The 13711-nt window shown below is 38.0% G+C and overlaps 1 protein-coding gene across 4 annotated transcripts in view; it reads right to left on the bottom strand.

The window, feature by feature from the left end:
• The window catches only part of LOC135204713 (gastrula zinc finger protein XlCGF8.2DB-like), an 87038-nt gene extending 84003 nt beyond the window's left edge, over nt 1–3035 (bottom strand). For 2 of the 4 annotated variants that reach the window (XM_064234867.1, XM_064234865.1), the window contains exon 1: nt 2842–3035. The gene's annotated coding sequence lies outside the window, so the exon portion shown is untranslated. The remainder of the gene's footprint in view (nt 1–2841) is intronic. The other 2 variants (XM_064234868.1, XM_064234866.1) reach the window with 1 other exon arrangement.
• Between the last annotated feature and the right edge of the window lie 10676 nt (nt 3036–13711).

Raw genomic sequence — 13711 nt, 5'->3', positions numbered from 1 at the left:
AACTTTAAGCACACCTAGGCTATAGGGTTAGAGATTCAATTGCCATACTTAAACCTTCTGTGAAATCATTAAGAAACCATAGAGTATCACTGAACCAGACCGTCTTAGGATAAAGTAGGCCAGGATACAGGTATCCTGTAGCCTACAGTTAGGGGGAACAACCGACTGGCCTAGCAGATCCAGTTTCCACCACGTGTGTAGCCCCCATCCAAAAAAATACTTTAACACGTCCTGACACAGGAGATGGGCACCAGTCATGAGTTGTTGGTGGTGAGGGCAAGAGCTTGTGACCTCTGCTATCCTTTCGAAGAAAGTATTTTCTCCAAAGTTAGAAATTAAGGTCATATTTTAAGATTAAACAGAGGTTAAAAGTCTGGCTCTACGCAGTGCACACATACCTCCATGATGCTTTCGAAATTTTTACTTACAACTATGAATATTTAGAAGATTGACCCCATCTCAATGTTTGCGGAGTCGCTTGTGTCAATAAACTTCCCATTCCGTGTGCTAAATCCGCACACCACTTGTACCCATAGACGCTGGGGCACTTTCATCACAAAAATCATAAACAATGGCTTCCAACCACGACTTATCCAAGGGAACTACGATTTTTGGTAGAAGAAGAAGCGTGCACTAGATAATTATTTAAATAAATAGTTAAACGTCAGTATAAGGTTATGAATTACATTAATTTTTCACATATTCATGATTATTAATTTGAAAATATTCGTTATTGAAAAAGTAACTAGATTCCTGACCCAATTATCAACAGTTTTGCTCTGAACAGTACCTACGGCATTCTTCAAGCTCTTCTATTGTTTATCAGTGTTGCCAATTGGTATGTGTTTACCCTCCAAACTGGGTATAAGACTTACACAAAACTGGGGAAATAAGTGAAATTAGTGTATTTATTTGTAGTATATATACATATTACAGCAATTTTATCATTATTGCATTACTGTGACAACTAGAATTCATGGAAACAGTTTGTAATTGCATCGGCGTATGTGTGAAGCTCCACTACACTGGCAACGATGAGTCATTTTGCCGTCTACTTGTATCTACTTTAGAAATATATGTAATTTTTTGTGGTTAATTTGGTTGCAAAAAGGGATAATAGACATGAATTAAATAAACATTTTGAAGTAACAAAGTAAAGTTAAACTAAATAATGAGTAAAGTAAACAATTAAGGGAATAAAGCTTTGCACCTCATAAACCGTGTACTCTTGTGGTGCCTGCAGCTGTGTTTGTGGAGTGAGTGCTTAGGAGCCAGGAACCGTAACGTAGTTCAAGTGCAATTTGGAGTGAATTAAAACCAAAACATTTATAATTACAATCAAATAAGCACTGTGGAGTTTCAGTTGTGATGGTAGTGAGGATAAAACCACCGATTACAAGGTAAAAATGAATTTTAGTTCAAACCATGACCCCAGGAATAAGAAGTTTCATATTTCACTAACATAGGCAACAAAATGTTGTTTTATTGTGCTGATTACAACTGCAATCTTGAGTAAGATCAATAAACATTACATATATACGCTAAAATTGTTCAAATGAGTGCTGGGAAGGCTGTGAAAGATGGTGCTCCGCTGCGCTTATGAACGGCACCTCAGGCGGTTGCTGCCATATTGGATTTCAAAACTGCCTTTAAAACATATTTAACGAAGACCTCACATGCTTATTTTAATTCATATGGCGCTTTAATATATCACATTATGCTGACGAAACTTCAATCTTTTGAATGGTATGCTTAAAGATGTAATTGTATTCTTGTTTCACCAATTAAATATCGAGTGAATAAGGCTGATCCATGCGATGACGATGGATCCACTGCGGTGTTTCCCCCAATTCAAGATATGATTTCTCCAACAAACGATGGGGTTTTTGGAACCTACCCCCATTGTAAGTAGGAGAATACCTGTAAAAAGAAACGACAAAAACTGGTGAGACACAATTTGCACCAGTCATTTTGTAGCATAAATCCTCCTCTACTCACCTTTGGGTCAATTGAAAAAATAACCTAGGACATGGGGCTATAGCCTAGCCTAGCTAGGGTAAACAACCGCAGACGATCCATCTTCATCGCGCTGGTAAGGCCTTATTCACTCGATATTTAATTGGTGAAACAAAATACAATTACAACTTTAAGCACACCATTGAAAAGATTGAAGTTTCGTCAACATAATGTGATATATGAAAGCCCCATATGAACTAAAATAAGCATGTGAGCTCTTCGTAAAATATGTTTTTAAGGCAGTTTTGAAATCCAATATGGCAGCAATCGCCTGAGGTGCTGTTCATAAGCGCAGCGGAGCCACCAGTTCACACCCTTCCCAGCACTCATTTGAACAATTTTTATGTAACGTTTATTGATCTTACTCCAGATTGCACCATCTCCGGTGTCAGGACGTGTTAAGTACTTTTTCGGAGGGTGGCCAAAACCGTGGTAGTCAGTGAGTTGGCCAGTCCAGTCGGTTGTTTAACCTATAGGGTTGTAGATTAAATTGCCATACTTAATTTTCCATGAAATCATTAAGAAATCATACAGTATCATTGAACCAGACAGTCTTAGGATAAAGTAGGCCAGTATACAGGATACAGGCATCCTGTAGCCTACAGTATAATGAGATCCTACAGAAACTTACACCCTAGCCAAAACCCAACATTAGCCTATGAGTAAATTATTGAGACTTCATAAAATATAACTCATTTCATTTAGAATAACTCATTTCATTTAGACAGTCTCAGGTCAAGACCCCATAGAAGGCTAATGTCGATAGGGTAACCTACGAGTACTAACGGAGGCTAACTCTAGAAGTTAATGAATGATACAACCTACCTATAAACATCTGCTACTCACATTATTACAGGAATTATCGGTTATCCTTGTAATTTACCAATTATTACGATTAATTAAGAATTGTCTCGATTATGAAGACGGCAATTATTATAGAAGATAAAAAGACGTTTGTACTATGAATAAAGTTACGTTACTACGGCAGCCAATGTCGCTGTGTTGACATTTTGGACGCCTTCTATTTGATGGTATTTATTTATGCTTGTGGTTCTGGTTTAGAAATAGTTTCGGTTGTTTTCATTCCTAATAAGTCAATTGGTGGACAATTGTAAGCAATCAGTGGGAATATGATTAAAAATTCATGTAATTACCTAATAAACTGGATAATTTAATGGTAATTATTGAGGCAAATAATAGATTCAGGTAATGGCGGTTTGTTTACGTTTTGGGCGTCGTCTCCTAAGGACTTCTCGTTCATGGTTTCCGTTTGAATTTGATGTTTTGATTCAAACCTAATTGATGAAAAGGAGAAAGTTAGATATAATCATTGGAGAATTATTGAAAAATATAGATAGTTTATTTAATTGCGAGATAATTAGAATAAATGATGATAAGTACTCCGGCCGATGTGGTATTAGTAGTAGTTGTTGGAATTTTAATTCTTTTATATATCATTTCCTATTTTTAACCTCCCCCTCAGCAGATCGGCAAATAAAAGCATATTAGCCATCAAGGCTTCTATGAGCTTTTTTTCTATTAATGGAGTCAAATGCTTTTTGGAAGTCTATTGATACCGCAAATATTAGGTCCTTTTTTCTCTACATTTCTTGAATGCAATATTCTAAGATATATAAATTATCAATTCCTCTTCTTTGTACAGTAAAGCCTGATTGCAGTTCATTTGTTTTCTCTATATTTATAAATTAGTTTTCTATTTTGGTTTTTAGGATCACATGAAAACTTTATATGATACACTTGTTAAAGCAATTGACCCAAGATCTTTGACTATGGGGTGTTGTTTCTTGGGTGTAAGTGTTGTTTTTTACTTCAACCAGCTGCTATGTATTTTCCTGCCTTTTAGAATGCTGTTTAAACATTCTGCCAATTCTTTTTAAATTTTGGTGCTTTGTAAGAATAGTTTGAACAGAACTGGTTTCATTTCATCTGTCCCCGGTACTTTATTTGATTCGTTTTCCTTTTCTCTAGTTGATTTTTTACCTCTTCTGCAGTTATACTGACTTTAATTTCTGTCTTTGTTAGTTCATAAACTCCATCCATGTTTTTTCTCCTAAAGCCATATGGTAGGTCTATCATATGCTTTTCTTATCTTGTCTCTTGTCATTGGTCTTTTCATAATTTCTTCCATGTCATGTTCATACTGTTCTTTTTTGCTCTTATTCCACATCTCTTATTTTGTTTGCTTCTTTTGGGTGTATTGTTTTTCAGAATTTGACCAGCTCTTTCTTTCGCAGGGTAGAATTCTTCCTTAAATAATCTCTTGCTTATCATTTTTGCTGTATATCTTGACCATTCTTTTTCTGAGGTGGTCTGTTTTTGTCATCCATTATCTCATTTCTAATATTTTCTTCATATTCTTCATATGTTCCTTTATTAATTTGTGTTCTTTTCTGTCTTTGTTTATAGTAATTTTCTTCATAGAATCTCTTCTCTTCTGTGGTTGTGACTTGACTTTTCAATTTATTATATACATCCTACTTTGGCTTATTTCTTTCTTTATTTCTTTGGTGACCCGTAATAGTTCTCTTTCTTCTTGCTTTCCTTGCTTTAACCTTCTTTTTATTCCTTATATTTTCTAGGTTATTTGGTTTTGCTTCACTCATTGTTTCATCCAGCTGGGTTAGAGCTCCTTTTCTGTCTTGTTGGCTTTGTTTACATTATATACATTCAAGGTATATAATGTAAACGAAACCCAAGGTATATAATGTAATACATATTTTGGTTAACCAGGGCAAAGTCTATAGTGTTGTTCTGATCTCCTCTACTCCAGATTATCTCCCATTTGCAGCTGGGATCTCCATTTAATAGTGATAGGTCATATTTTTCAATTTAGGTCCATGAAGTATTTTCCATTTTGGTCAAGTTCTTGTGTCCCTATGAAACCTAAATGCACATTGAAGTCCCCAAGGACAATCAGAGGCAGGTACCTATGTGGTCTTCTCTAATGCTTGATGAAAGGAACTCATCAATAGCGTTTCTGTCTATATCACTAGTTGACATGTAGACTAGGATTAGGTTAAATCTTGTTGCTCTATAATTACTACCCTCTATAATTACTAGTTGGATGTCTGTGTTCTGATTTTCCTTTTTTTAACTGGATATCTCCTTTGGATCTATACATTATTTATAGACCTCCTCCTTTGGTTCCATCCTCATCTCTCATTGAGTGTACCACACCGATACTACCTGTTGAGAATAGCAATTTTGCTGTTTCAGATGCGTTTCGGTGATACACACAATTGTGTTCTTCTGTATTAAGTCCAATAGTTCCATTAGTTCAGCTTTTGCCAGTCCTTGGGTATTTATGAGAGCTTTACTTCAAGATCTCTTTATGCATCTTCTGAGTTGCTCACGATCTGTTCATTTTCTTTATTTTTTTTAAAGTGCTTCTGCCATTTAACCTTTTATCTATTGCTTATGATGAGCCAGGAATCATCGGGAGGCGTCCAAAACTGGCTTACTATCCCTTACCAAAACTTATACTCGTATATGAAATCACATACATTATCACTATTTCATAAGGCATAGTATAACAAAATACATAACGATGGCAAATATATGTTAAGATTATACGAGAGTTAATTGCGTTTAGGCATATTATAATGTTTTGTTTTATTATTTCGTATATTTGTTCACCAACCAATACACTGACTTTGCAGTTGGCTCACTATCCCTTACCGTCCTTATAATTCCGTGCATTATCCATATTTCGTTATATAACGAAACATATAACGAAATAAAGATAATATATAACGAAAATGAATATCTTATTAAATATAATATTATTTCATCTAACTATTTGGTAATATTAACTTTTTAATAATTTTGGAAAACTTTTCCTCAACAGCTTTGATGGATGCTGACCATTTCTAATTCTTAGAATATTGCATACAAGAAATGCATAGGAGAAAGGACCCATCATTTGTGGCATCAACTGACTTCCAAAAAGCATTTGAGTCTGATAATAGAAAGAAGCTCATAGAGGTCAGGATGAAATACAGGCTACATGCAGAGGTAATAATTATGTGCAGTAGCAAAGATATTTTAAAAAATTATTTAACAAGTCTCTCTCTTAACAATGTAGAACAAAAAGAGCTAAATGTAACGAATGGAATGCGAAAGGGTTGCAATGGCTCAACCATATTCTTTCTGCTAATAACTTGCCTAATAATAGAAAGATTAGAAAGTACAACAGAAGGTTTTAGAAATGAAGTTATATGGATAGTAACACTATTGCATGCAAATGATGGATTAATACTAGGACACAACACCCTTGAAGAAATAAGAAAATCAATAAAAACTCCTATGGAAATGGAGAGCGAATGTGGCCTAAATATAAACAAAGACATATTAATATACAATGATTGGTAAAATATCAACGATGTGGAAAATATGGAGCACATTAGAATGAATGAAAAAGTTAAACAAATAAAATGCCTATAAGGAGTGACAATCAACAACATGAAAGACATAAGCTTCAGAGAACAGATAAGGAAAATGGCCCAAATTAAAACAAAGCAGAAAAAGGCAAATATGGCTAATGCAGTCATCAGTAAAAGTTGTAGCAGGATAAAAACAAAAATAGGAAAATAGTATTAGAATGGATATAGTGATGCCATTTTCATGTATGTCATGGAAGTCATGAAACTCTAGGGCAAGAAAACTATAAATGAATTTAAAAAGGGAGACAATCAAGTATATAGAACAATTTTGAAGGCGCCAAGTTACACAGCACGTTGTGCGTTACGATCTGAAATAGGGGCCTCTTCCTTCCTTCCTTCCTTCCTTCCTTCCTTCCTTCCTGCCACTCAAGAGATATATTATATAAATAATAACTAAACGTACACTTGAGAGTGGTAGAAACAGGCCCCTAAATGAGATAACCAGCAATCAGTATGAAAACAAAAAACTTCCTGGATAAAGCAAGTAAAAAATATATGACAGAATAAAACATAATTTTAAGTAAAATTGAAGCAGTTAAAGGTAAACAGCTCAAAGAAATAATAAAAACTTGGGGCAGAAATGTATGACAGAGAGAGAGAAGTGAATGACGAGACAACATTGAGAGTCTACAGAAAATACTATTACAAAAACGTAAGGATTAAATAACAGAAATAGAATAAAAGGGGAAAATATATAATGTTTGTGCTGTGAAGAAAAAAATAAAAATTTAGAATTATGCTTACTCTACTAACCAGCATAATACAATGAGATTAGAAATAGGTAGCTATAGTTTTGTGCAGCAGCCATATCAGGAAAATAAAAAGGTATTGATAGCTAACATACTCTTCTTTGCAGATCTGCTGAGGGGGAGGTTGAAAATAGGAAAGAATCTATGAAAAGATTATGGTACTATTGCAGAAAGAAAAATAACTTAAACAAACATAAACAAATGTGGAATGAAAACAAGCAGAAGAGCTGTCTTAAGTAAAGTCCACCTAATACTACTACTACTACTACTACATTGGCCGGAGTACTACTTATCGTCATTTATCCTAATTAGCTATCAATGAGATAAATTTTCTATATTTTAAATTATTTCTCCAATGATTATATCTAACTTTCCCTTTTTCATCAATTAGGTTTGAATCAAAACATCAAATTCAAACGGAAACCACGAACGAGAAGTCCTCAGGAATCCATTATTTGCCATAATAATTACCACCAAATTATCCCATTTATTAATAAATCATCTAAATTTTTAATTATATTCCTACTGATTGCTTACAAGTGTCCACCAATTGACTTATTAAAAAGAATGAAAACAACCGGAATCACTTCTAAACCAGAACCATAAATAAACACTCAAATAGAAGACGCCCAAAATGTCAACACAGCGAAGCCACTGACTGCCCAAGACAATTCTTAATCAATCGTAATAGTTGATAAATTTCAAAGACAGCTGATAATTACTGTAATAATGTGAGTTATAGATGTTTATAGATTATATAATTAACCTCTAGTTAGTCCTATTGTTCTCCTAGGTTACCCTATAGACCGTAGCCTTCTATGGGGTCTCAACCTGAGACTGTCTAAATGAAACGAGTTATATTTTATATCTCAATGATTAACTCATAGGCTAATGTTAAGTTTAGGCTATAAGTTTCTGTAGGATCTCATTACTGTAGGCTACAGGATGCCTGTATCCTGTATCCTGGCCTACTTTATCCTGAGACTGTCTGGTTCAATGATACTGTGATTTCTTAATGATTTCAATGAAGGTTTAGGTACGGCAATTTAATTTATAACCCTATAGCCTAGGCTAGACTATAACCCCATGTCCTAAGTTATTTTTTCAATAGACGAAAAGACAAGAGTAGAGAGGGATCTATGCTCCGAACTACTGGTGCAAATTGTGTCTTTCACCAGTATTTTTTTTTTCTTTTTACAGGTATTCTCCTTCTTACGATGGGGTTAGGTTCCAAAAAACCCATTGTTTATTGTAAAAGTCGTATCTCGGTTAGGGGGAACAACTAACTGGACTAGCAGATCCAGTTTCACCACGTGTGAAGCCACCCTCCGAAAAAGTACTTTAACACGTCCTGACACCGAAGATAGGCATCAGTCACGAGTTGAGACCTCTACTCTCCTCTCGAAATAAGTATTTTCTCCAAAGTTAGAAATTAAGTTCATATTTTAAGATTAAATAGAGGTTAATGAAAGTCACACATAGGTACTTCCATGACCCTTTCGAAATTTTTACTTACAACTCCGAATATTTAGAAGATTGACGCCATCTCGATGTTTGCGGAGTCGCTTGTGTCAATAAACTTCCCATTTCCTGTGCTAAATCCACACACCACTTGTACCCATAGACGCTGGGGCACTTTCTTCACAAAAATCGTAAACAATGACTTCCACCCACGACTTATCCAAGGGAACTAAGATTTTTGGTAGAAGAAGAAGAAGCAGGCACTAGATAATTATTTAAATAAATAGTTAAACAGCAGTATAAGGTCATTAATTGCATAAATGTTTTACATATTCATGATTATTAATTTGAAAATATTCGTTGTTGAAAAAGTAACTAGATTCTTGACTCAAATATCGACAGTTTTGCTTGAACAGTACCTACAGCCTTCTTTGCGCTCTTCAATTGTTTATCAGTGTTGCCAGTTGGTATGTGTTTACCATCCAAACTGGGTATAAGACTTACACAAAACCGGGGAAATACAGGCAGTCCCCATGTTACGACTGGGGTTCCGTTCTTGAGACGCATTGTAAGCCGAAAATCATCGTAAGCAGGAACATCCTCAAAATCCTAAGAAAACCTTACTTTTAAAGCTTTGGGTGCATTAAAAATTATGTAAACTGCATTCTTATTGCATTTTTTATAAAAGAAATATTCAAATATTGAAAATTTCTGATGAATATAATTGAAAAGCGTCTTCACCTTGGAACGTCGTAAGCTGAACCCGTCGTAACTTGCCGTATCTATTTGTAGTGTATATACATATTAGAGCAATTTTATCATTATTGCATTACTATGACAACTACAATTCATGGAAACAGTTTGTAAATGCATCGGCGTATGTGTGAAGCTCCACTAGATTGGCAAAGATGAGTCATTTTGCCATCTGCTCGTATCTACTTTAGAAATACGTATCTGTAATTTTTGGGGGTTAATTTGGTTGCAAAAAAGGGATAATAGACATGAATTAAATAAACATTTTGAAGTAACAAAGTAAAGTTAAACTAAATAATGAGTAAAGTAAACAATTAAGGGAATAAAACTTTGCACCTCATAAACTGTGTACTTGTGTGCTGTCTGCAACTATGTTTGTGGAGCGAGCGCTTAGGAACCAGGAACCGTAATGTAGTTGAAGTGCAATGTGGAGTGAATTAAAACCAAAACATGTATAATTACAATCAAATAAGCAATGTAGAGTTTCAGTTGTGATGGCAGTAAGGATAGAACCACCGATTACAAGGTAAAAATGAATTTCAGTTTAAACCATGACCCCGGGAATAAGAAGTTTCATACTTTCACTGATCTAGGCAACAGAATGTTGTTTGTTCCGACACAGGATACAAACCTTTCGGTCCTTTTACTATTAATAGGAAGGTTACTAGCGGCAGCTGGATAGGTCGTAAGCTTTTGAACAAGGGGTTCAGTAGTTAACTGCTTGTCCGACAGTGCGCACGCCGCACGACTGGGAGGTGAAGAACCACTTTTGCTTTCGGCCTGCTGGTGTGTAGACATGCTCTTCTTCGCTCTCTGCCCGTTTCATCGTTGTGTGCTTTCAGGATATGTATTTGTGTTTTCTCTAACTATTTGTGCGTGTGTAAAAGTGAACTGTAAGTACACATATTCATTTTTCATATACACTTTGTTTATTTATGATTATGGATCAAGGATCCATGTAACCTCGCGCCTCCTATTACCCGACGACTGTGCCCGGGGTTGAGGGGCGTAAATGTGGAAAATTGAGAGTTTTCTTGAGATCGATCCCCAGGTCCTTTGTGCTCTGTGCCGAGGGCGGGAGCACGCTCGCGCTGAGCCGTGTATTTTTGGGTGAAAGTGAAAATTGTAAGTGTAGTACTCTTTTTCATTTTTCAGTTATATTTTTGCCCTGTGAGCTCGCTGCCGAGGGCGCGAATGTTCTCGGCACGAGCCCTTTATTTTGTGTGAAAGTGAATTTGCAAGTGCAGTATTCTTTTTCATTTTCATATATTATTTTGATTGCATCAATTTTCTTTATGGATCAAGGTTTCCGCTCTTACCCGGGAATTGATCCTTAACCTTTTATTTTGTCTGAAAGTGAAATCGCAAGTGCAGTATTCTTTTTCATTTTCATATTTTGTTCATGACACTTACCTGCCAGATATATATATAGCTGTATTCTCTGACGTTCGACAGAATTTCAAAACTCCCGGCACACGCAGTGGTCGGCCAGGTGGTTAGTACCCATTCCCGCCGCTGGGAGGCGGGCATCAGGAACCATTCCCATTTTCTATTCAGATTTTTCTCTGTCGCGGTAGTGTAAACACTTGATTCCATTACCTCCGCTCAGGATTTTGAAAACTTCTTTGGTCACTTAAGTATTCTGATTGTCTTTTGGTTTTTGAAATTGGCTTTGTGACTTGGCATACGCTATTGTGGTTTGGATTTGAATTTGGCTTGGATTGTTCTTGAATCGTGATGTCTGGATCTAGTTCTACTAGTTTCAGGGTGTGCGGTGTGAAAGAGTGTAAGGTTAGACTACCGAAAGCTTCGGTAGACCCTCATACGGTGTGCACGAATTGTAGAGGGCATGTTTGCTTATTGGATGATAGGTGTAAAGAATGTGAGGTTCTGACTAATATTGAATGGAAGGCGTATGAGTCTTATGTACGTAAGCTTGAACGTGACAGAATCAGGAGGTCTTCCTCCAGGAGTGCTTCTGTCAAAAGTCGCGGTGATAAAACACCGCAGTCTAACATAAATGTAGAGCCTATTGCGCCTAATCCTGTTATTTTGCCTTCGGGCAATGAAGTGATTGCTGAAGGTAACGCCCTTACTACAATTATGGAGTCGATTCGGAACCTGGAATCAAAAGTGCTCGCGCTCCAAACTAATGTGCAAAAGTGCAGTGATAGTGATAGTGTTGTGGAGGGGGCGTCAAATCGGTCCTATAGCGCCTCCAGGCTGAGACCTCTGTCGGACTCCCAGGACATAGGGAATGGACATGTCGTAAGCCGAAGGAGGGTTACGGGAACTAAACACCGGTCTGGCGTCCCTTCGGCAGTACCTGAAGACGATTCCCAGGCTGCCAAAGTTCGTGCGCGAGCTCAAATATTGAAAGAATGTTTCTCTTCCTCCGAGACGTCTTCTCCTCAACGAGGATGGGTCTCTCGGAGGGCCTCTCAAGACGAGAGCGGTAAGGACGTAAGACGTCGCACAGGCGACTGTCGTCTTTCCCGCCCTCTCAAGAGAGGATTTAGAGAAGAGGACGCTTTATTAGATAGGGAACGTCCTCCTACGCGGCTTCCGCTTAGCTCTTCTCCGGAAGACTTTGAAGACGGTATTCCGCAGAAGAGGGTTAGGACGTCTTGTGAAAAGGAGCTGGTTTTCTCCTCCAATCTACCTGATTGTAGTCCTGAGAGAAAGAAGAGGGCTTCCCCTCGCCCATCTTCTTCTCACTGGATAAGTCCGTCGTATGAATCTTCCCCGTCTAAGGAGACCCTACTGGCGATGCATCAACAATTGTCTGAATTTTCGCTGAAAGAGAGTCAAGATCACGTCATCGTAAGAAGGATCTATGGTTGCCTGTCAAGAAATCCAGGCATTCTCCTTCTTCCTCTCCTCGTTTTTCTCCCTCTCCTGTTTTGTCGCCTTCTAGACCTCGACGATTCATTCAGGAGCGCGCTAGTGCTCCGTTTGATAGAGCCTCTGGAAGTATCAGCGGAAACAACAAAGACGTTAGTTGCCGCACAGGCGGCCGTCGCCTTTGTCAGGAGTTGGAGAACACTCAGAGGACTCGCCTCGGCGATGTTCGACCGGAGGAAGATAAAGTGGATAGTCGAGAACGTAGGGAGAGTCTCCAGCGCCATAGGACTTTTAGAGAAACTTCTGTCAAGGTTTCTCCTCGGCGGGACACTCCTCCAAAAGCAATTAAGTGTCGAGACGCTCGGCAAGAATCCCGTAAAGACTCTTATCAGCACTCTCGTTCTGCGGTCTTTCAAGAAACCGCTCAGAATGTAAGATTTAGGTATCGAGAAAGTTCGAAGGACAACGTTGATGGCGCGCTTCAGTCTACGTATCATGTCGCTCCTCAACAAGTGCGCAAAGGCATGGTTAGAGAGACTCGACGTCCTATTCATCGTGAAACTGTTCAGGACGCTCGTGAGGACGCTTCGCTGGATGCTCAATATCACAAGCATCGGGTTACTCAACAAGAAACTCACGATGCAGGTTCTGAAGACGCTAAACATCCTAGACGTCATGATGCTATACGGCATGAATTTAAGAAGTCTTTGCTAAGCGATCGACGTTCTTCACGTCAGGACGCTCGCCAGGAGGAGGATGAAGACGCTCATGAATATGCGTTTGAGGACGCTGGGCGTCCTAAAAGACAGGATGCTCGCAGAAACACGAGGCAGGACGCTCCTCAGACGAGTGAGCGATCGATTCTTCAAGAATTTGGACGAAAGCCTCATTTAGACTCTCGTCAAGAGGGAGTTCTCCAGGACGCACCGCATGACGTTCCTTTACAGGAACTTGATAGAAATTCGACGCTGATAGGAGAACATACTCTAATCTCCTCTTCGAAAATTCTTCAGGCAAATAAGAGTTTAATCTCTTCTCGCTCGAAACAGGACACCTCGGCTGTTTCATTGGAAGAAGAGGACTTGACTGACCATGGTCCTGAGGATGAAGAAGAGTCTTCAGCCTCATCTTCTTCGGATTATAAAACCCTGACTCGACTTTTGAAAGACTTGTTTCCTAATAAGTTTCAAGCACCAGTTCCTCTCTCTCCGCCTTCTCAACTATCTTCATGGAAGGCAAGGAAGACGCCAGGATTTGTGGAGATGGCTACGTCTCTCTCTACAAAAAGGGCGTTCAAGAGGATTCACGATTGGATGGAATCCAAGAAGGCGAAGGGCAAGACTTCATTTGCTCTTCCCCCCGCAAAACTTAGTGGTAGAGGAGGAATCTGGTATGAAACGGAGGAGGAAGCAGGTTTGAGGATAC

Source organism: Macrobrachium nipponense, chromosome 47, assembly GCF_015104395.2.
Source record: "Macrobrachium nipponense isolate FS-2020 chromosome 47, ASM1510439v2, whole genome shotgun sequence".
Taxonomy (NCBI): Eukaryota; Metazoa; Arthropoda; class Malacostraca; order Decapoda; family Palaemonidae; genus Macrobrachium; species Macrobrachium nipponense.
The sequence above is the reverse complement of the archived record's forward strand: the minus strand, read 5'-3'. Positions and strand labels throughout refer to the sequence as shown.